Here is a 23530-nt window from a genome sequence, read left to right as displayed (position 1 = left end):
GGTGCTCCACTTGGCCAGAACCCAGGGGTTCTCAGCTCTGAAATCTCTCCCAGAGGGTCCTGCCAGTCTAACCGTGCTTCCATTTCAGAGGGGTGGCTCGGGGTATTTGCTATGTGTGGGGGCAGAGCAGGGATGGGTGCGGAGGAGCACTGTCTGGTTGATACTTTCTGACTCCTCTGCACCGACTCGGCACATTCTACACAGTTAGTACGTATGCGGTTCCTGAGGAGGAGATGGCAGGAGATGAAACGTATTTTCTGTCTTCAGGAAGCTCACAATCTCATGGCAAAGACAGCCACGGCCAATGCTCAGAGTAGAATGTGCTCTGGAGCAGAATGTGCTCCAGAATGTGCTCCAGAACCAGCGTGGGTTCTGGAGCCTCAGAGGGAAGAGGGTGGGTTTTCGGGAAAGGCTCTGTGCCTCTCTTCCTCTGAGGGGTCTAGCGTTTAGCAGACACTCACTGTCGGGCAGGCATTCAGAATTTGCTTGGATCAACAAGAAAGAGTTACGTATGAAGAGGTGGAGATAGAAAAGGCATTTGAGGTGAGAAAGCTACAGGGAGGCACGGCAATGCATGCTGGGTAACAGAGCTGGGTGATTTGGGGTTAAGAATAACCCGGAACATTGTCAAAACCCAAAGGAATGTGTTAATTTTTACAGAAACACTGGCCTGTGTTTTAATAGTCTAAAAATGAGTGTTGGAACACAAATAAACCTTCAAGAAATAAAAGCAGACAAATGCTGTGAGAAGATCAAGTTCGGTCAATATAAGCAATATAAATATCAATATAACGTTGCAGCATGCTACAATATGCTATGTGATGAAATATAAAGCCAAGGTTTTCTAACGAAGTCTCTGCTACGATTACTAATTCTACCTTTTCCCTGCCACCCACCTTCATAGTCGAAGAAGGGTCTGTGGGTACAGTGTTACAGCATCAAGATTTTGGCACAATAACATGAGGTAGAATTAGAGGGGGCCAAGGGGGGCAGTGAGGCTCCTGGGGCCATGGACACAGGGGAGCCATTGCTACTCCAACAGCTGACCAGGCCCAGGGTTCAGTGGTTGTCAAAATGCAAGAAGAGCTGAGGCTGCAGGGGTGGAAAGACCATGTCAACAACAGGGGCGTAGCCTTCCGTGCAGGAACACGCCTGTCTCTGGTCCAGGGGGAAGCAGAGGGTTTAAACCACTCGGTCCCCAGTGCCCCCAGTTTCCTGCTGGTGTCTCCCCCTGTGCACATGTGCCCTAACCAGAACCCAGAGTGCGACGCGGTTCTCAGAGCTCAGCCTAAGAAAGATGGGCAAAGACTCCGGGGGAGACTGAAGCACCTCTTCTCACAGCCCCATGGGGAGAGTTCATTTTATTTACTCCATGACACCCTGATTTGCACGGCATCGTGGCGGGGAGGGGGCAGTTTAGGGACACCTCTGTAGAGCCTAAAGGAAAGCAGTGCCCTGCATTCCCATGGGCCCGGCTTTCCACACTAGAAGACTATCTGCAGCTCTAGCCAACTCATTCCCCGTCATCCCAGGCCCTCCTGCCCCACAGACAGTCAGAGCTGCCGTGGTTTCCTCAAGTGTTGGGGACCCTGGAGATACCATGTCATTAAATAGGTGGTGGAAATATGATGCCAGATATCTTGGAGGCTGCCCAAGACAGGCTCTTCTCTGTTAGGATGCTGCAAATCTGCTTGTCTTCATCCAAAACAGCACTCAGACATCAAAACCCCTAAATCCCATGTTAGCAGGTCACAAGGGAAGAGTTACCGATCTTTAATTATACAGCAGGCTGTAAGCAAACCTCTGAGTAATACATTCAGACCAGTGCTCCCAAGGTCAGTTGATTTAAAAAAATGCTTCACTAGGAGAACAAAGGGAGTAGAGGAGGGCAGCGAAGGCCTTGAGAAAGTGTAAGTCATCTCAGAAGCCTCCAGCCAGCATGAGAAGACAGAGTCAGGGAATTAAAGAGATAGTCTCCCCCTCCACGTTCACTGTAGTTTGGTCTGAGTGCTTGCATTATAAGGCAGAATTCTCAATCACAAACTCTCTTATATATGTTTGTTACACTATTATTCTCAAAATAAGTAAAATCTGACCTTGCACTTCTAAGATGTAACATATCGACACTTGGTGCTAGACACCCCCCACCCCAGGAGTTCCCATCCTGGGCTTTAGGTCTTCCTCAGGCACCACGCCAGCTTTGTCCCCATCTGCCTGCCAGGGACTGAGCCATGGGCTCCGGGCTCTGGGATTTGGGGAAATTGGCTTCCAGTCTCTTCCATGTACTGGGTAGGGTTTGGAGGCACTCCCGCCCCCCACCCCTTCCCAGCATAACCTTAGTGAGTTTAGATTTTCTTTAACACTAGGGGGAGAGGCCACTCTCCAGAAACTTAAGAGTCCTGCTAAATGGACCAGATGCTGGTGACAATAAACATAATGTAGTAAACAAGATCAAAATATTTCTCACTCTTTCCAAATCTTTCCAGGCAGAAAGGCAAATCCCAATGAATAATCTGCAAAAGTCATCTCACTGCAGCGGGCTTCCGCCAAGCCTCTGTGCCCAGTGAGCACTGGATGGCGCTGTTCTCTCCAGCTCTGGGGAGCACCAAGCTGGCAGGAGTGGTGCTCAGCCCTGTGTGGCAGAGAGGACTCAGATCTGCTATCAGTGGGTGTATGGTACTATGAAGAGGCAGCAGCTATAGCCATGACTGTGATGGCTGGGATGAAGGCTATGATGGGGAAGAGGCATGTGTGAGGAGACTGCAGGGTGGGGCCATCCATCAGAGGACCAGCTAAGATGGAGGACATACCATTTGAGCTATGGGTGATGTCAATGACCCATATGTTTGGCTCATCAGGCTTGGAAAGGCAGAATTGTTCAGAGCAGGAAGGACAGAACAGGTAAAGTTAGCAAACAGCAGAGAGCCCAGTATGTTATGAGAAGAGGTATTGCTGGTTGGGTTCTCTAGGAAACAGACTGAGTCAGAGATCTGTATGCAAGAAGGTTACTGGGCAGTAACCAACCAGGGTGCCACATGCATGAGGGAATAGGGAACAGGACTGAGCAGAGTTGAGCTGCATGGCAGTTACAACAGAGGCTTCAGCAGCCCTCAGGGGGAGCTCTAGAGCTGGAGTGGCTCTGCATAGAGGTCTCAGTCGAGGCAAGGAAACAGGCCTTTTGTGGGCACCCAATCATCACTCATCAGATGCACCTCTCTTGGCCAGGGGGTGCAGCCTTGGGAGAGGCACTTCCCCTCAGCTGGGGACAATGGCTGGGGAAGGACTTCCTGCAACCCTGCTGGAAGCTGGGTACAGGTGTGCATCCAGCCTAGCACTGCTGCCTCATGTCTGATGGGCAAGAGATGACAGAGTACTAGTCAGGATGTGCTAGGCTGTGCTGCAATGACAAAACCCCCCAAATTTCATGTCATAATAAAGATTTCTTTCATTCCCACAACACTCTCCTTTGAGTCACTTGTGGTCACTTAGGGACTCAGGCTCCTTTGGTCTCTCCGGACTTGCAGTAAAAGAAAAGGATAAAGAAAGGAGAACCACACAAGGGGCTTGATGGCCTGGCTGCAGGTTGTGTGTCTGGCTTCCTCTTGCATTTCCCTGATGAGATCCAGTCACAGGGGTACAACTTAATTGCAAGAGAATTTGGGAAATATACTCTTCTCCATACCCCCCCAAAAGGAAATGGGGTTCCTAGCATCTAGCCAATCTCTGGCTCAGTCTTGCTTGCTTGGTGTCCAGAAAAGGATTACTGGGTAGCAAACACTGACATTCAACTCATGACTTTTATCTTTGCTTATAAAAAAAAAATCTTTAAAAATCTTTCAAATCTGTGTGCTCTTTAGCAATACTAAGAACTGCTCTGAAGTTATAAAGTTTTCCTAAACACTGAAAATGTTCATCAAGCACAAAGTGCAACGTATTTACGAAAATGAGCAAAACAGTATTTTTTAAGCTATGCCCAATGCCCCCTTCTGGCTGGTATTTTGATATTTTTGTGCAGCATGTCTCTCAGCCTAGCAGGTCAGAGGTTATGGAAGGATCTGGGCGTGGGAGAAGTTTACAGGCAGATTCCTGAGCCTCTTCGAGGGGGTTGGACGTTATGCTGCGGGCCCTGGAGAGTCCGAGGGTTGAGCAGGATGGTGACCGGACCGTCCTGCCTGGAATATACGGCGACTGTCTGATCAATCAGGGAATCAGGATGTGTCTTGGCCAGAAATGCACTCACTTGTGGTCTAAATCAAAATATCAGGTGTGTCACTGTTTCAAATAATTCAACTTAACCCAAAGGAAAATTCCTTTTGCATAATCCTCTTACTTGAACTACTTCCAGAATTAAACCTGATCCCACAAAGCCACCTCCTTTTGAGAGAAATTTTCAAAAAAATCTGCCTTGCCTGCCATCCTCCTAACGACCTTCTCCCTCCATCAGTGGCCGCTGTTTCTCCCACCTCCAGGCCCCCTTTAGGAACCTCTCACCCCACTGTGAACCCGGGACTCCGGCGCTCTTCTGGCAGAGACCTGGTGGCAAAGCACAGGCCTGGCGAGGCTGTGCCGTGGCAGGAGGCAGCAGTGATTCCTGAGTCATGACAGAGGCCAAGTCCCCAGGGACCGGCTTCCTCTCACTCGCAGATTCGCTGCAGCTGAAATCTAACAGGAAGCCTTTTCTTAACGCCTCCCTCCTTCCTCTGCCCCTGAAGCATTCTACTGGGGACAGCACTTCATTGCCCTTGGTCCTTTATTTTTCTACCAGCAATGACAGCCCAAGGGCAGGAGGCCCTCCTTCTCCACGGGACTTGCACCACACTATCTGGCAGGGCTCCTGGCCCTCTGCAGGAAAGCCTAACTCATTGTTGGGGAACAGGAGTGGGACCCAGGCTCGTCCAATGGCTGTTTGTGGGAGCCCAGTAAGTAGTTCACTTCCTCGTCTAAAAGTTGAAGAGGCTGGCTGTGTTCCAGACACCTTCTTCAGCCCAGCAATTCAGTTTCGAGGAGACTCAGTAGCACGCCACCTCTGAGGTCAGCATCCCCACTCCACCGCCAGCTGGAGGACCCAGGCAAGTTGCTGGATCTCCCCAAGGTAAACATTTCCTTCCAATTTTACAACTTCCTGAGACATAATCCCAGGCTAATGCCAGACGCCTCCAAGGTTAGAAGCTGTAAGTGCAAATGATGACCTTGGTAAAAGGACCTTCTGGTTTTAGCCACCTATTTGGCCAGCCTCTGGGGCTGACGCTGGGGACAAAGCGTGCTCAAGTTTTCTGAGAAACCAGACAAACAGATGGGCCTGATCAATTCTGATGAAAATGCAACAGATTGCTTTCTCTTTGGCCTGCCTTCTTCAGAAAGCCAATGCCATAAGGCAACAGAGAAAATAGTCCCAGGACTATTTTGTGGAAAGAAAAGCCAGGAAAAAATGTACTTTTAAATATTTGAACAAGACTTGGTAAGGTCAGTACTGCCTGGGACTTTCACTAATCCAGTGATGCTGCATGTGCTGGTGTGTGTGTGAGGTGGGGTGTATGTTTGTGAGACTCTCTTTGTGTGCCTGTATGTGTATGATCCTGTGTGTATAACTGTGTGTGTGTGACTGGGTCTGTGTGACACTATGACTGTGACTCTGAGTGGCTGTGCGAGTGTAATGCTGTGTGACTGGCTGTATGACTGTGTCTCTGTGTGTGTGCACTTGTCCCTGTCCAGCAAACACTCGGCGCTCTGCAGACACGCTCACGCACACACAGGCGGTGAGAGCATCGCCAGAATGCCATCTTTCCGCACCAACAGCAGCCAAGCCCATTGACACCAGGGGAACGCCCATCTCTGTCAGCTCGGGGTGAAGGGCAGCTGCCAACAACTGTGTTTCTGAGGCTGGGAACACTGTCTACATCTTCCCAGGGAAGCTGGTGAAGGCTCACTCGCCCATAAACACAGGGACTCAGCTGGTATACAGGGCGGGTTTTCCCAGCAAGGGCCCCATGGCAGTGCCTGCCGACAAAGGTGCTGCGTTAATGTAGCTGCTGTCTGCACCCCTGGGCCCCTGGCCAGGTCCAGCCCTAGAGTGTACACATGGGCTGAGGGCAGCAGGTTTAAAGGGAGGGTCTTCACAGGCAGAAGGCCTGGGACTGCACCAAAACCCCCTTTGGGGGATGAGCTGATGCCAATGACCTGGGGGAGGGTGGACATCCACCATGAACCTCCGGCTTGGGGGACTTGGTGTGACTGGACAGTGCTTTGAAACGTGAATTCTCTATCTCATTTGTCTTCACTGTCTCCCATTTTCCTTCTTCTCTTCCCCTGTCCTTGTAGGCTGATTCCTCAGAGCTTCCCCAGCACCGGTCCGGGATGTGGTGGGGCAGAGAGCAGGAGTCACCTGCAACAGTACCTGGGCTGTGCTCTATAAGTGCTTACACAGAGTCTAGGCATTTGCAGAAAAGCGAAGGGCTGAACAGTATTGGATGACAGAGGCGGAGTGACCTGGAAAGGAGGGGTCCTGGGTGGCTCGCCCATGTTCTTCCCATATCCCACAGCGACCTGGGCTGCAGGAAGACAAGGTGCAGGACAGGCACCCTGGCACAGGGGGGTCAGTAGCATCCCGACAAGAGGCTAAGAGCTGAGCAAGGAATGCTCTGTGCAGAGGCCTGCAGCTGCTTTTACCCCAGGATCCGAGCAGACGGGGGTGACTGGTGTCTCCAGTGTAAACCAGGTGTGCCCAGCACCCAAGGCCAGATGTTGCAACCTGTCACCCACGAATCCACCAGGTTTAACCCTGAGGATGACTCAGGTCACGTTCACAACAGGCCTGGGACAAACGAGATGCTAGATTAAAAATAGGGCTGGCTTCTAGAAAATAAAGAAGTGCAGTATATTGTTTGCACACCTGAGCTTCTGAGCTAGCACTGCTATCTACTACGTGTGGGTGACTCACGCTTTCCAGTTCAGTCACGGGCCTTTCTTCTCTGTTTTGAGGCTGCTCTAGGAAGCTCCGAGGTTGCCCCTTCGCACTGGAAGAGGAAGTCCCACAGGAAATCCAAAAGTCGGCCTGGTGCTGTGAGAGGTACATAAGCTCCACTCTGGTGCAGGAGGGGCTGTTTCTTCCCTTGCTGAGGTGTTTGCTTCTGTTAGTCAGTTAGGACTGCGCACCCTGAGGGCACAAGGACAGTCCAATGGGCCTCATCTTGCTCGGTTTACAGTGCTCTCAGCTCTGACCTAATATCTTGGGTCCCTGGGGTATCAGGGCAATGCCAGTGTGCAAGGTGGGGTGGGTGCCATTCCTGAGAACTGCTGTCACCAGAAGACAGGACTTGACAGCCTTCCTTCCTCCCTTCCTTCCTCCCTTCTTTCCTTCCTCCCTCTTCCTCCTTCACCCCCTCTCTTCATGCTTTTCATTTTTCCTCTCTTCACATTCTCTGAGCACCTGCAATAGATCACGTTGTAAGCTCCGTGCTGGCAGTACAATGATGATGAGCAAGGTGGGCCTAATTTGGGAAGTGCCATTTGCAAGTGTTGACAAGGCTTTTACAGAGGCAGGGAACTTCGGGTTGGCCCTTGAAAGAGAAGTGAAAGCAGCAGAAACATGTGAAGTCGTGGAAGTACCGGAAGGAGGTAACTGGTTACGGAATGCTTAGAAACCGGGGTGGCTTGTGTATCTCCCAGGAAATTCAGGAAGCTGCCCTCAGCCCGGCCAGGCCGTTTCAGACAGGCCTTCCTGAGCGGCTCCACAGAGCCCCGTGAGCACACACGTAACCCTCCTGCACACTGCCCTGGGTGCGCGCTGCCCTCTTCCCAAGACTGGGAGCCTTCGTGCAGCCTCTCCCAACACACTGTTCGAGTAACTATGAAATGTTTATGGAGTCAATAAATAAGTGAGCAGGGACTTTTTGCTGACTATAGCATTTGAACCCTACTTTTTTTTTTATCCTCACCCAAGGACATGCTCACTGATCTTAGAAGGAGGGGAAGTGACAGGGAGAGAGGAGAAGAGAAACATCAATGGGAGAGAATCATTGATCGTCTGCCAGTTATAAGTGCCCCTGTTGAGGATGTCCCTCTACCTAGGTATGTTCCCTGACTGGGAATCAAAACCCCGACTTTTCCGTTTACAGGATGACACTCCAACCAACCGAGCCATACTGGCCAGGGCTTGACCCCTGCTTTTAAAACTCTAGGCAAATCTGCCCACTGGAGGGACCACTATCTAGCGACAGTTCTGTAAAGCTCGACACTTGACACATCCCGATCAGAAATCACAAAACTGAAGGTAGAGACGGGATTCCGTGGAGAACTCGCCCCCCAGTCTTCTGGCTCCTGCACTGATGATTCCCGGCTTGAATTTAGAATGAGCTGACTAGAATAAATTGTGTCGCATGCTGCCGGCTTGCAATTGTAGTTCAATTATAATTTATGGATCGCTTTGGCCGTCAGGGGCCATTATCATAACCAAATGCCGTGGCCTTATTACAGCACCTGTGCTCATTCATCTCACGGATATAGCCGGTCAGACACGGGGCACCTGCTGCGAAGGCCATTGCCAGGCTGTGCCAGGTAACGCTCTTCCCTGATGAGACGCTGATTACGTCTCTGGGCTGACATTATAATTTTCTTTTTCTATTTCAGGGAAAGGTGACAACACAACGTTACAGAATTGGCATAATTTTTTTTAACCTTCCCGGTTTCTTTCAACACCTTTCTCCCGTTCGGCTAAGACTAGGACCGTTTCTTCCTCTTTTACCGCGTTGGATTTTCTTCTTTTAAAAATGTCTGGCTTTAGCTGTGTGCCAGTGTCTATTGCACCTAAATTTGGACGTCATTAAAAAAGGAAATTATTTGTGGTTTGTTTCTCCTTTGAAAAAATCTACAACAGTAAAACTGAGATTTTTCTAAGCACCTTATTGAGGTGCAACATAGTGAATTTGGGAGTGTGTAAGCACCTGCAGAACCATCACTACTGCTGGGCCCTATACACCCCCACTGCCTTCCAAAGTCTCCTGCCACAAAAAGTGAGATTTATGGATTACCTAAGAACACGCATAGATGTTACATTTATCTAAAATACCAGTTCTGTATTCGCAGGGGAAAAAAATGGCTTCATTAAGAAATAGGTTGCCCTGACTGGTGTGGTTCAGTGGGTTGGGAGCCATCCCACCAACCGAAACATCACCAGTTCGGTTCCTGGTCACAGCACACGTGTGGGTGGGTTGCGGGTTCCGTCCCTGGTTAAGGGGCATACCAGAAGCAACCGACTGATGTTTCTCTCTCGGATCAATGTTTCTCTCCCTCCTTCTCCCCTTGCCCTCTAACAATAAATAATCTTAAAAAAGAAAAAGAAGTAGGGTCTCTGAGAGTTGTATGTTCTCTCTAAACATTATCAGATGATTTGGAATTTACAGTTTGAAAGTGTGTCCTACTAAGAGGCGTTGCCATCTCAACAGTGTTTCTTGTTTGGTTTTCTGTTTAAATGTCCTGGACACCCTTGCCTGTCTGGTTGCACCACATGGAAATGCACCTCAGAGCAACCTGGGGAGCGGAGCCTTCACGGTGCCCGGTGGGGAGCCCGGCATCGCTGCAGCGCCTGAGGACGGGGCGGGGACGCACCCAGCGGGCAGCCCGGCTCCCCTGGCACCTCCTCTCGGGGCACATCTGCCACATGGGTCTCTACCAACTGGCACCTTCCTCCCCTGCTCTCCTTCCTTATGTGTTAGACACATACATGTGATCTCTTAAATTACTTTATTTTTCAGTCCTGAGTATACACTTGTTGATTTTAGAGAGAGAAAGTGCGAGAGAGAAACACTGTTGTGAGAAGCATCTGTTGGTTGTCCCCTGTGTGCGTCCCAACCAGGGATTGACCTGGGACCTAGTTCTGTACTCTGACCGGGATTCGAACCGAAACTTTCTGGTGCACAGGACCACACTCCAATCAGCTGAGCCACACAGCCAGGGCTACTCATACATTTTCAATTGCCATGTCCTCAACTCAGCATCATGAGTCTGACTTACCATCTACCCCTACTTCTAACTCAGGGTCCTGGGAGTCTGCCTCTAAGTTCCCAAGAATGGACGCTGAGCAGCCCACCCCTCTTTCTGAACCAGACTCCACAAATGGTTGGCTGCTAGCCAACCTACGCAGGCATCTCTTTGGGTAGGATATCCGGCCTTGCTCCAACCAGCTGTGACAGCAGTATGGTCATAAAATATAAATGCGACATCTTTAGGCAGAGGGGCTGAAGGTAGCAAAGTACATTACAACAGGGTAGGGCTGATGTCTGCATTTACCTTTAGCATTTGCTTGAGCACAAAAACAGTGCATGCCCGGGCACATGGGAAATCAGGGCCGGTGTGGTCATCACGCCCCGTGACCTCCAAAGATGCACGATCCTCACACCAAATGGTATCTAGAGACTCACTGAAAAAAAACAAAACCATAATTGAAACTCCAGTACTGGCTTTCTGCCAATCCCGAAAACTTGCTGAAAGTGACAGAACCACATTTCAAATTAGCTTAAGCCAGAAGGTTTGACACCCACACAAACCGGTGACAGGAAGCGAGCGGCTGTGGCTGCCCTCCAGATGACCTGGAGCACAGCTCGGGGCTCCCTGCATCTCCGACGGGGGCTCCCGCACTCTCCCACCCTATGACTCCGTGGGGGCGTTGGCTCAGGGCTCTCCCACATCCTCGAGGATTCTCAGTCAGAGATGAAAGGAAATTTTTTATATACTGAGAAAAGATTCTGAGTGATTCTGCTTAATCAAACACTGTATCAGCCAGGGTGCTTCAGAGAAACAGCAAGTAGGATACATACATATGTCTGTATATGAAGAGTGTTATTTCAGGGAACTGGCTCACCCAGTCGTGGGAACTGGCAGGTCTGAAATTTGTGGGGTAGGCTGGCAGGCTGGGGGAACTTACGCAGGAGTTAAGACTGCAATCTTGGAGCAGGATTTCTTCTTCGGAAATTCTCAGGTTTTGCTCCAAAGGCCTTCTACTGATTGAACGAGGCCCACCCATGTTACCAAGGGTAACCTTCTTTAAGTCAACTGATTTTAGATGTTAACCACATCTACAAAACACCTTCGCAGCAATACGTAGAGTAGTGTTTTATTAAATAACTAGGTACCACAAGCTAGCCAAGTTGAAACATAAAACTAATTATCACACATGCTCACCTGTTGGTCCAATTAATAGGGCAACAGGGGAACTGGGCATTATGACTGGAATTGCTTGAGCCATTAGCCCACCCAAGGTCTTAGGGAGGGACTCGATGAATAGAAATGAGATTAGCGTAGACATGAACACCTGTGAGCCCATAAACTGCCTCATTGGTCTGCCCATGGGCACAAGCAATGGCTGAGGCGCTGAGCCAGGAGATGGCTGGAACTCCTCTCGGCAATTCCTGAGCACAGCCTCAACTGGGCCATGCGGATGGGAAGCAAGAACAAGGAAATGCCTGCTTTACTCAAGTTACAATGGCACTGTAACCTCAGCATGTATGTGTTTTTCTTTTTGTCTTGCCTTTTGGACAGTATTTTGCTTCTCATGGTCCCCAGGGATTAATGAAATGAACAGGAAAAACTAAATAAATTCGTAATATAGATAGCACATTAATAATCAAACAAAGATTGAACACTGCTGTAATTTCCAGTGTGTGTGATTCACCCTCCCTTCTCTATCCCACAGAGTTATACATTATTCATTCATTCAAAGGATGATTTGAGTGCCATTGGCACATAACGTGCATAAGTAGTGGGCAACTCCCCACAGCACCACTCTCAACACAAAAGCTTCTTGACCTTGTCCCAACGCCTTCTTTATATATTTCTGCCTAGCCCCTCTTCCCTTTATTGCTTATTTATCTACGTATCTATCTCATTCTTCTTGAAACTGGAACTGCCTAAAGCCAGCATCTTCTAACTTCTAGCCCAAAGCCAGCATCTTCTAACTTCTAGCCCAAAGCTGGTTAAAGGGTGGCTCACAAACCCACAGAATCAGCATCAGCATCAAGGGGGAGGCTGCGGGAAATGCAGGTTCTTAGACTGACTTACTAAATCTGCTTCCTCGGGATGTCAGACTGACTGAACCAGGTGCGCTGGGGGTGGGATCCGGGAATCTGTTTTAGCAGGTGCCCTGGGAAACTCGGATGTGTCACTCCAGTTCAAGAACCACTGTTTCAGGCAGCTCATCTTGGCCTACTCAACACTCATTGGGTATCCAGCCTAAGCCCTCACAGAATAACCTCACTCTGAGACCTTGAACCCTTCTGTTGTGTATTGTAAGGTTACCCATCTCACCTATCAATCAGCATGTGCATTGCCCTAAGGGAATGGTTCTCCACAGGGGGGATTTCGTTCCACAGAGGACATGTGCCGATGTCCATAGACATTTCTGGTCATCATGACTTGGGTGTGGACGGTACCACTAGCATCTTTTTGGCCAAGGTCAGGGATGCTGCTAAAGTGCTTTACAATGCACAGGGCAGCTCCTCACAACAAAAGTTGTTCAGCCAAGAATAAATGTCAGTAGTGCTTAAGCTGAGCAACCCTGCTCCGGGGAATCCTACCAATTGATGACCAAGATGCCTCAAGGTGACATTCTGACCCACTCTTCCCCTTCTCCACTGCCCACATTATTGATAGCCACTTGGAAATGGCAATGTTGGCTTGCTAGGCAGAGCAGTATTCGGATTTTGAACTTGAATCAGCAAAACAAACTGCCACTTGACAGTGGAATCACAATATATCATTCAATAGTCATCCATCATCTTCCTCATTTTTAAAAAAATATGGAATAAGTCAACATCACCCCCATTAACATTTCACATAGCTATATTATGCATTTAATAAAATGCATGGCCTTTAAAAGTCATAATGTGCCCACCAAGACTTGTATATGATAATATATAATTTTTCTTGAGACTGGGATCTGGTTGGGAGAATGACTTCAATTTGTTTTCCAGACACATGAGCCATAAATCATTATTTTACCAGCTCTGATCACCAGACCAGTGCTGACCAGCAATGCATGCTTCTCAGCCTGCAAACCTTTTACCCCAGAAAGTTCTTATTTTTTAAAAAGCTATCAACTACAACGATGACCTCTGACAGGCAATGCAATGTATGACATTATGATCAAAGTCCCAATTTTTATTAAATTTTAGCAATAAAGTAAATCACTGAGTAGAGAAAATACAAGTTGAACCATGCCTGTCTTAGCCTGGTATCCCTCAAACAGAAATCTGAGGTGAGGGTTTATGATGAGTAGTTTATTTGAGAACGTGGTTGCAGGGAGAAGTTAGGGGTGTGGGAATGAAACAGAAAGGAGGAAAACCCAACACCAGCCTGCACCAGAAGTTGGCTGCCCCACGGACAACTGGTCCCTTCATACTGGGAGCCTTTGGGAAACCTTAGGAAATGTATCTCAGAACGATTAGTCTGAGTCAGAAAGGGGGAAGCATCTGTCTGCTGGCTGCTGGTCTCGCCGGTCAGGGCGTTACACAGGGTGTCTGCCTCCCCAGATTTCATTTGTGAGAGCTAATTCTTCCTGAGATGCCCACAGATGGGACATGAGAGAGACCTAGAAAATATTAGGTTGCACCTGCAAAAAGCTTGTGGAAGCTTTTAAGAACTTGTCCTTGGGGAGATAGCTACAATGAGAAGTCAGGACAAGGGAAGAGGTAAAACAGGTGTTTGCAAGAGTACCCTTTAGTGACATATTTAAACTAGGTTGAGTTATATCACTCACACATCCACAGTCTATAATGATGAATATGTAGATGTCTGAGGCTTGTCCTATATACCACACACATATATATTTATCAATATATGCCCCTCTAAGTACAGGTACATACATGCATACATACACATATGTATGTACATATACAAATGATTTATAAGTATATAATTCAAATAAATATCCATATATTAAATACGAATCTAATATTTGATAATGCTAATAGATATTTTCAATATTTTTCTTATCTATAGCTTTGTGTTGCCTAAGAAGTACAGTTTCTCTTATTTTTGGCTTTATTTGAAGGGAATGACCAGTTGGCATTGAAACATGCAGCTGAACCTCTTAAAAGAAGCACGTGACAAGGTCTGCCTTTCCAGTGCATGTTGGTGCCTCGTGTTGTTCAGACACAATGTTCAATGTTGGCTCTTCCTGGTGTGTAGGCTTAGAAGCTGACCACTTCTGTTTCAATCCTGCCTACACAATGGAGTAGTTGTGTAACCTTGAACAGGTTGTCTAAGCTTTCTGTGCTTTGATTTCCTACCAGTAAAACAGAGACAATAATAGCACCCGCCACATAAGGTGGACAAATGAGTTAAACACAAAAACACTACGTTGGGGACTGGTACATAGTAGGAGCTCCTGATATCTCAGCTATTCATAGCTAATAGGCGTTAGCTATTATTATGATTTTTATACACACCTAATCAAACTGTGTGGAAGGTGCTGGAAAAAGAGAGAGAATGGAATCAGTTGACCTAATTTTTCTTGAGACATTTCTTATCAGCAAGTGATCTCCATCGAATTTGTAAGCTGAGCAAACACTTTAAATTGCACATCTTTTGTCTGGTTTTTAAGCACTTTGCTTAGCCTAAGTTTTACTCCTCGATAAACTTTTAATGTCTTTCTGAGAGCACTTCGTAAGCCATTGGAGAACTGCAGACTAGGGAGTTACTGAACAGCACAGAGTCATTCAAGTAAAAATTCAAGAAATTGAAAGCAAAACACGAGTTCCGTGACTCTGGATGAGTGGCCTCAGAGCACCCATTTGCAGCCATGTGTCCAGGGGACTGGAAAATCCTCAGATGAGACAAATCAGCACGCTGTCTGCACACCTGCCTTGTGCTAAGTACTGCGCTTCGACCAGATGGACCAGGCTGGGCAGGAGAATCTCTCACTCAAGAAACTCATAACTCAGTAACCCTGCTTTTTAGTCTTTACACTAAAACTATAAGCCAAGTATGTGGACCAAGACTCACATTCTGTCTGAGGGGAGGAATATCAGATGACTGTGGATCTACCGTGTACCAGTTTTCAGCTTCCTCACAAGAAATGTACCATCATTTCCATTTTACATTTCCAGAGTTACATCTCCGGCATTCCGGAAGTTAAGCTGGCAATCTCTAGAAGATCACAAAGACAATAAGCCAAAGCAGAATTGGAAGCCCTGTCTGCCCAACCTTCAGGTCACCCGACTGCCTTCTCCTGTATGTGCGAGTGAACCCCAGCTTGCCGGGTCCACGGCTGGCCTCTCAGTCTAGCTGGTCAGTGACAACGGGAGGTCACTGGCAGTGACCTGGTGGCAGCCATTTCTGAGCCGTGGCAGTGCCAGAGCCATGGGTTTGGCAAGACAGACGAAACAGCTGATACCAATTAGAAATATAAATTAAAATGTTCTGGCCAACATTAAAATAAGCCAATCATTTGCATAGCTCCACAAGTTGGAGTGGCAACCATCTATTAAAGCAATTAATTGCCCCTCAATGTCTACAGCAGGTGAACTACCTAAGGCCAAGGCGACCAAATGCCCTCAGGAGAACTGTGTCTGTTTATCCTGTGAAGCAGACTTTTAACTGTGGCATGTCCTTCCACCTCACCACCAGACATTAAAGGCTGGTGGATGATTCTATACTTATGATTCATGTTGCAATAAATAATACACAATAAGGGACTGATCTTCTGCCTAACAGTAAGTTATGGGCAGGAAATAGAATGGTGTGGACCGGGCTCTCCCTGTTGTCTCTGTTCCTTGCTGTATAATGTCAGGCAGGGCCACACGGAGCCTGCTCTCCAGAGGTGCTGGAGACGGAGCCAGGATCCTGCCTCAGAGCCCCAGGCTCTGCAGCCTTGGGGAGCTCCTGACCTTCTCTGCTCCAAGTGCCTTCATGCAGATGGAACAGGTATTCATGTGTACACTTCATAAATATTTAAACTGCAGTTTTATACAGGGTCCCAAAGAAGTAAGGCCTGCATCAGCATGGCGGGTAGGGGAATAATATAGGTGCAATCATTTATAGTTGTAATTTGAACATTCCACCTATAATGTCATAGGTGGTGCTTGAGTGTGAAATTGCTATGTTACAGTATTATATGCTGATGATTTTGCAATGAAAGATTTTGTACTAAAAAGGGGCATTACTTGTGCCGGACCCCGTATAACAGTCCTTACCTCTCCCCATTCATTCATATATTCAGCGAAGACTTCCGAGCACCTTGGATGTCTGCCATCGTGAGTCTGATCACCCCATGAGGTTTCCTGGGATGCAGGCCGCTGGCTCCCCCGTAACACTCAGGGCCTAGCCTTGCTGGGTGCCTGGCACCTTGGAGTTTCCATACCCTATTTCCATAGTCACCACACTTACTTTAACTATAATAACAGGTATCAATTGTTCCACCTATCTCAAGGTGTAAGTACTGTCACTTTTTAAAAAGATCTGCATAACTGAACTAAGAATTGGCTTGATCCCTACCTCCACCTTCCCTGGCTTGTCAAACAAATAAAAAACAAACCAAAAAACAAAATAGAACCAAAAGCTGTACGTAGTCACGGGTATCTGCTGAGGAGGCCGCAGAGATGAGAGAAGGGCTGGTAGTCTGACTCGCACCTCCAAGGAGTAAAGGTCCCTATTTAAATGGGGTTTAAAAGGTCTCTGTTGCCACCATTTAATGCCACTGCCCCTCTTTGATTGTCCACTGTCCCTGAGCAACTCCAGTTCTAGTGGCATCTTGGCCACAAAGGCTTGGGAGGTCCCCCAAGGAGGGTGATGTTCGTGAAGGAGATTCTCTCCCCTCTCGTCCAGGTTCCTGAGCCCCGGACACCGGTGCCCAGTCCTTGGGGAACCCACCACCCACCACCCATTTAGCCTGAAGTCGGCTCCCCTGGGTGTGCTACACTCAAGTCTATTGGGGTGTTCTTAGGGAAAAACCTGCACCTCCCTTTGAAAGCTGGGAGGTACTTTCTTTTCAAATCCTTAAAAACACAAATCTTTCTACCTCCCACCCATAAAAAATAAATCTGAATTCTCCCAAGGAGCTTAAGGATCCTCGAAGACCCAGGGAAATGTCTACATTTAATCATGATCGATTCTTTCTATGTCTTAGGGGAAATGAACCCGAGAAGGGTATTAATGTAGATGTAGACATCTAACGCAGATGACATTCTTTCTCTTCTGCTGTGCCCTATTTGTTCGAAGTGAGCCAGTAAGTCTAGCGGCATTCAAGAGGAGATTATCTAGGCCCCTGGCGGGGAGACGTGAGCTGTGTGGAAAAGGCTTATAAATCCACTCATCCATCTTCTCTTAAAATCAATCCCAGTTTCTTCACACTCCTGCATGTGCAACTGTTGAGTCAAAGAGTTTGTGCGCTTTTAGGACTTTCAATACAGAGTACCAGATCCCTTTTAAAAGTGCATTCGCATGACCTTGGGTACCAGCAGTACCCACGGTGCCCGCATGGACACACCACAGGTTTTCCCCCACACAAATGAAGCACCTCTGTAACAATGCTTGAAGAGGTCCTTTAAGGGACACTCCTTCTCCTGCCCCCAGTCCCATTCTGGTTCCGGTAATAATCACATTCAGGAATCTTCTCGTAAGTCGTTGCAGTGAATTCTCCCTTTTTGCTTTTTGGTACTGGCTCCATTTTCCTTGTTATTAAATGGGAGCTTATCCCATCTTGGAGCTTATTGCAGAGAGGGTGACTGTTCTAAGCCCCAACATCTGCATTCCTGGGCGCTACCTACATACTCCCCTCAGTTCTGCAGGCAGATTGGTGACCCAGGGTCTAGTCCAACTTCTGGCATCCAGCTAGCTATCTTTTGTATTTTATGGCATTTCTTTTTATTATTATTTTTAAATGCATATAACCTTGCTACATATTTTATCTTTATTTAATATGGTTTTAAAAGCTATGTTTCTTAAAATAATGTTTATTTTATTTTTAGTACCATTTAGTCCCCACAGACCCCCTTCCCCCTGCAGTCCCCGCACTGTTGTCCATGCCTATGAGTCCTTTCACCTTTCTGCTCAATCTCTCCACCCCCGCCTTAGCTCTCATCGGCTCTCCATCTATGAGTCCGTGTCTATTTTGCTCATTAGCTTGGTTTGTTCATTTGATACTGTATGTGAGTGAAATCATACAGTATTTGTCTTTCTCTGACTGGCTTATTTCACTTAGCACAATGTTCTCTAGGTCCATCCAAGTTGTCACAAAGGGTAATACTTTCTTTTTATAGCTGAGTAGAATTGCATTGAGCAAATGTGCCATAGTTGTTTTATCCAGTCAGTTCCTGATGGACACTTGGGCTGCTTCTTCCCAGTTGTAAATAATGTTGCAATGAACATAGGGGTGCTTATGTTCTCCTGAATTAGTTTTGGGTTCCTTTGGGTATATTCCCAGAAGGGAGAGCACTGTGTCAGAAGGCAGATGCATTTTTAATTTTTTGAGGATACTCCATACTACTTTCCACAGTGGCTGCACCAGTCTGCCTTTCCACCGACAGTACAGAAGAGTCTGCCTTTCTCCACATCCTCGCCAGCACTTGTTGTTTGTTGATTCACTGATGACGGCCATTATGGCATTTCTAAACGGAGATAAAAAATTCTTCCAGACCACAGGTTATGAACAGTTCCACCATGGGCTACACAGGTTATTTGACTAGCACAGTATTTTTGGTATGTTTTATTTTTAGGTATCTGATGTCTTAAATTTGTTTTCTTGTGGCATAGTCTGCAAAAAGGGGACACATTTTAAAGTCATGGCTTTCTGGACTTTGACATTTATGTCTAACTGTTCCACTGCTGTCCAGATTAAGATACAGACATGGTGCACCTTCCTGATCAGTGCCTCTCTCCCTAGTGGTAACCTCTGCTCTGAGTCTTCCACTGCCAGTCAGTGAGCTTGTCCTTGAACTTGGTGACACTGGATTCACACAGTATGCACGCTTTTGTGTCTCACTCTTCTAACTCATTATCATATCGGGGAGATTCATCCATGTAGGAGTACACAGAAAGAGTTTGTTCTTTTTTATTGTTGTGTAATATTTTACCAGCATTTATTTGTCTCTTCTTCAGCAGATAGGATCTGGGGCATTTCCAAACGGTGCTCTTGTGAAAAGAGATGCTATGAATACTCTCGTGCGTGTCTTATGCTGCATTTTCTATTTCATTTCTCTCGAGTATGTGCCTGGAGACAGAACCACCAGAGGGAGGGTAGGTGAGTATAGTAAACTGTTTTTTAATAGAACTTTTTATTTTGAGGTCATCATAGATTTACAAGCAGCTATAAGAAATAGTGAGAAACCCCAAGTACCCTTTTACACAGTTTTCCTCAATGGTAACACACACAAAACCATAGCACAGTGCCACTCCCAGAATGTTGTCATTGACACGGTCAAGTTTCGTTGCCACAGGGACTCCTCCTGTTGCCTTGTGCAATGTAGCTGGTAGTCACACTCACTCACTCACACCCCTGCACCCTCATCAACCTCTGGGACCACTAATCTATTCTGTGTTTCTATGATTTTGACATTTTGAGAGTAATGAGTATGTAACTTCTTAGGATTGACATTTTGTAACTCAGCAGAATTCTCTTGAGATTAATCCAAGTTGTTATACTTATGAATAATCTGTTGTTTTTTATTGGTGAGAAGCACTCCTTGGTATGCAGTGCCATGGTTTGTTAACCACTCGCTCACTGAAGAATTCCTGGGTTGTTTTCAGTACTTGCCCATTAAGACTAAAGCTATTAAGAACATTTGCGTATGCGTTCTGGAGTGAACATAAGATTTTATCTCTCCGGGATGAATACCCAATGGTATAATCACCGGGTCATATGGTCATGATATGTTTAATTTTTTTGAAAGAAACCGACAAACTCGGGTTCAGAGCAGCTGCCTTGTGCACCATTCTCATCAGCAATGCATGAGTCATCTAATTTCTGTCCATCCTCACCAGCACTGATGCTGTCATTTGTTTTTATTTAATCCATTCTGAAAGACGGTTAGTGACAGCTCATGGTGATTTTAATTGGAACTTCCCTAATGGCTAATGATGTTGAACATCTTTTTATGTTTATTTGCCATCTGTGTATTCTCTTCAGTGAAATGTCCTTTCATGTCTTTTACACACTTCCCTTTTTCTAATTTTAATTGTTGTTCAATTACAGTTGTCCCCATTTTTCCCCACCCTACCCACCCCTCACCTCCCAGATTCAATCCCTGCCCCCACTGTCCTTGTGCATAGGTCCTTTATACATGTTCCTTGACTTGACCGTCCTTCTTCTTTCGCCTGTTAACCCCTCTTCCCTACGATCACTGTGTAATGGGACTGATTTTGTAGGGTTTTGGGCTTTTTAGAATGCTAAGTGTTAGTCTTTTCTCATGTATGTAGTTTGCAAATATTTGCTTCCATCCTAGGACTTATCTCTTCTCCTCCTAACAGGGCCTTTGACAGAGCAAGAGTTGCTCATGTGGATGAAGTCCAGTTTATCCACGTTTCTGTCTCCTTATGGACCAATGTGTTTGCTGGAAAGTCTAAAAATTCTTTGCCTAGCACCATAGCATGGCAATTTTTACCTGGTTTCTTAATGAAAGTTGTATGGTTTTACATTTAAACCAGTGGTCCATGTCGAGTTCATTTCTTATACTGTGTGTGGGGTGTAGAGAGAAGTTCAGTTTATCACTGATGGATACCCAGTTGCCCCAGCACGTTTGCGTACGAAGCCATCCCTCCGCCATTGACTTGCTCTTGCCACTTTGTGCGGAAACATCTGTGTGGGCCTCTTTCTGAGCTCTCACTCCTGTCCTGTCGGTCTCTGTGTCTGTCCTTCGGTTCATACCGCACAGTCTTGACTATTTTAGCTAAATAACAAGTCTGAAATTGGGTAACTGATTCCTCCTACATTCTTCTACTTCAAAATTATTTTTGCCCTCTATTCCATTTGTGTTTCCATATATTTTTAGAATAGTCTTATTTATAGTCACAAAAAATCTTAATGAAGTCTGGGTAGGAACTGCATCAAACCTGTATATCAGCTTAAGGATAATATCTTTACTATGTTGTCTTCTAAGACATGGACATTTCCATCTCTGTTTCTTTAGATTTAAATTGTTTTCATCAACATTTTGTGATTTTTACCATGTATGTTCTGTGCATACTCTGTTACATTTATACCCTAAGTATTTCTCTTTTTCTGAGTCAAAACTGTGGTAAATTGTATTGTATTTTAAATTTCAGTGTCTAGCATATTTGCTGGTTTGTTTTCTCACCTTTTTTTCCTGTTTATTGAGATATAATTGACAAAAGCCCCTGTATTACTTGATGACTTGATATACATACATATTGTGAAATGATTACCACTATAAGTCAGTTAATATTTATCACCTCAAACAATTACAAATCTTTTTGTGTGTAATGGGAATTTTCAAGATCTGCTCTCTTAGCAACTTTTATATATACAGTACCGCACTGTTAACTGGAGTCACGGTGCTGGACATTTTGATCCTCGGAATTCACTTATCTTACAGCTGGAAGTTTGTGCTTTCTGACCCTCTCCCATTATTTGTTACCCCCCACCTCTGTTTCCATGTGTTTACTTCCTTATTTATTTAGTTTTAGATTCCATATGCAGGGTGGGCAACAGCAGGTTTGCAGATATTTTATGGAACAAGACCTGTAGTTATGATGATTACAAATGCTTTATTCACTCTGTTTCACATACTCACAACTATCAACCTGCTTTTGCCAACCCCTGTGTAAATGAGATGAGTGGCATTTGTCTTTGTCTGACTTACTTTGTTGAACAGGATACCTTCAAAGTCCATCCCTGTTGTTGCAAATGACAGGGTTTTCTTTTCTATGACTGAATGCTATTTCATCATCTGGATGGATCACAGCTTATTTATCTGTTCACCTCGGGAGAACATCATGGTTGCTTCCTTGTTTTGGCCATTATAAATAAAACTGCTGTAAACACCAATGTGCACATTTTCGTGTGAACATGTTTTCCACAGTTCTGCATTAATGCCAAGGAGCACAACTGCTGAGCCTTATGGCGGGAGCATGTTTAGTTCTCTGAAAAATGCGCACACTGTCTGCCGGAGTGGCTGTCCCGCTGGGCAGCCCGGGGAACAAGAGGGCTGCAGTCTCATCACCACGTGGTGCGGTCAGGGTGCTCGCTTCCGGCCCTTCCAGTAGGTGTGCAGTGGTAACGCACTGTTTTAATGTGCATTTTCTGATGCACTAAGATGTGAGAAATCTTTTCCTATGATTATTTGCCATCTGTGTAACCTCTCTGGAAAGATGTCTGTTAGACTCTTTGGCCTGTTCTTGAGCTGGATTGCTTGTTTCCTTATTCCTGAGTTTTAAGAGTTCTCTGTATATTTTGCATGGCAGTGTCTTATCAGAAATGTCTGTGACAGACATTTTCTCCCAGTCTGTGGCTAATTTTTTCATTCTCTTAGCAGTGTCTTTCGTAGGGAAGAGATTTAATTTTGAAAGTTGGTTGTTAGTTTTTAGATAAATTTTTTTGTTTTTCAAAGAATCCATAAATCTGTTGGTTGAATGTGAGTTGCTGTTTGGAGGTAGCATTTTAAACATTTAAATGGACTAGCCCATCTATGCTTTACAACTAATGAACCAGCACTTCATATCCTCATTTTACCCTTCCAAACGCCTCGATAATTTCACTTCTCCACAAAATAACCAGAGTCAATGAAACAATTGTGACAGATTTTCTAAATGCTCTCTGCACTGATCAAAGTGAATATAATGTGTTCTGACATCTTGGAAGGGTGATATGAATTATACAGTGTCTGTTACTTACAGGAAATAATGATGCTGATTTTAATCCTTTCTAATTACTGTCTAAGGGTACATAACTATAGATAGGTAAAAAACGCACACTGGAATTTAAATGACAGTATTTGATATTTCAGGAAACTGATGATTTTTATTTTAAGTGGCAAGGTAACTGCTTTCCCAACCACTCACTCCCCTCATTACCTCATTTCAACATTCTTATCTCTTTAAAGCCCTTACGTCCAACTATGGTCATATTCTGAGATACGGTAACCTCCCCTCCGCTTCACCTGCAGTTCCAGTTACCTGGGGTCAAATGCAGTCCAAAATATTAAAAGAAAAGCTCCAGAAATAAGCAGTTCATACATTTTAAATTGCATGCTGTTTTGCACAGTGTGATGAAATCTCACGCTGTCTCGCTGCATCCCGCCCAGGACGTGAATCAGCCCTCTGTCCAATGTACCCACACGGTACGTGCCCCACCCCCAGTAGTCAGTTGGTGGCCAGCAGCCATGGCAACCAGTGACTATGGCAGTGTCACTGTGCTTATGTTCAAGTAACCTTATTTCAATTCATAATGGCCCCAAAGCCATTCACATAACTTTTATTACAGCATATTGCTATAATTATTCTTTTTTTATTATGAGCTATTATTATTAATCTCTTACTGTGCCTAATTTATAAATTAAAGTCTCTCACAGATCTGTGTATAGGAAAG

At 45.9% G+C, this 23530-nt stretch overlaps 1 long non-coding RNA gene across 1 annotated transcript in view; it reads right to left on the bottom strand.

Moving 5' to 3' along the window:
- The window catches only part of LOC119035193 (uncharacterized), a 115333-nt gene that overhangs the window by 9916 nt on the left and 81887 nt on the right, over positions 1–23530 (bottom strand). The window contains exon 2 of the long non-coding RNA XR_008390845.1: positions 10285–10414. This is a non-coding gene — a long non-coding RNA (uncharacterized LOC119035193). The remainder of the gene's footprint in view (positions 1–10284; positions 10415–23530) is intronic.

Source organism: Artibeus jamaicensis, unplaced genomic scaffold, assembly GCF_021234435.1.
Source record: "Artibeus jamaicensis isolate MK-2021 breed Jamaican fruit bat unplaced genomic scaffold, CSHL_Jam_final contig_1016, whole genome shotgun sequence".
In the NCBI taxonomy this organism is placed as follows: domain Eukaryota; kingdom Metazoa; phylum Chordata; class Mammalia; order Chiroptera; family Phyllostomidae; genus Artibeus; species Artibeus jamaicensis.
The sequence above is the reverse complement of the archived record's forward strand: the minus strand, read 5'-3'. Positions and strand labels throughout refer to the sequence as shown.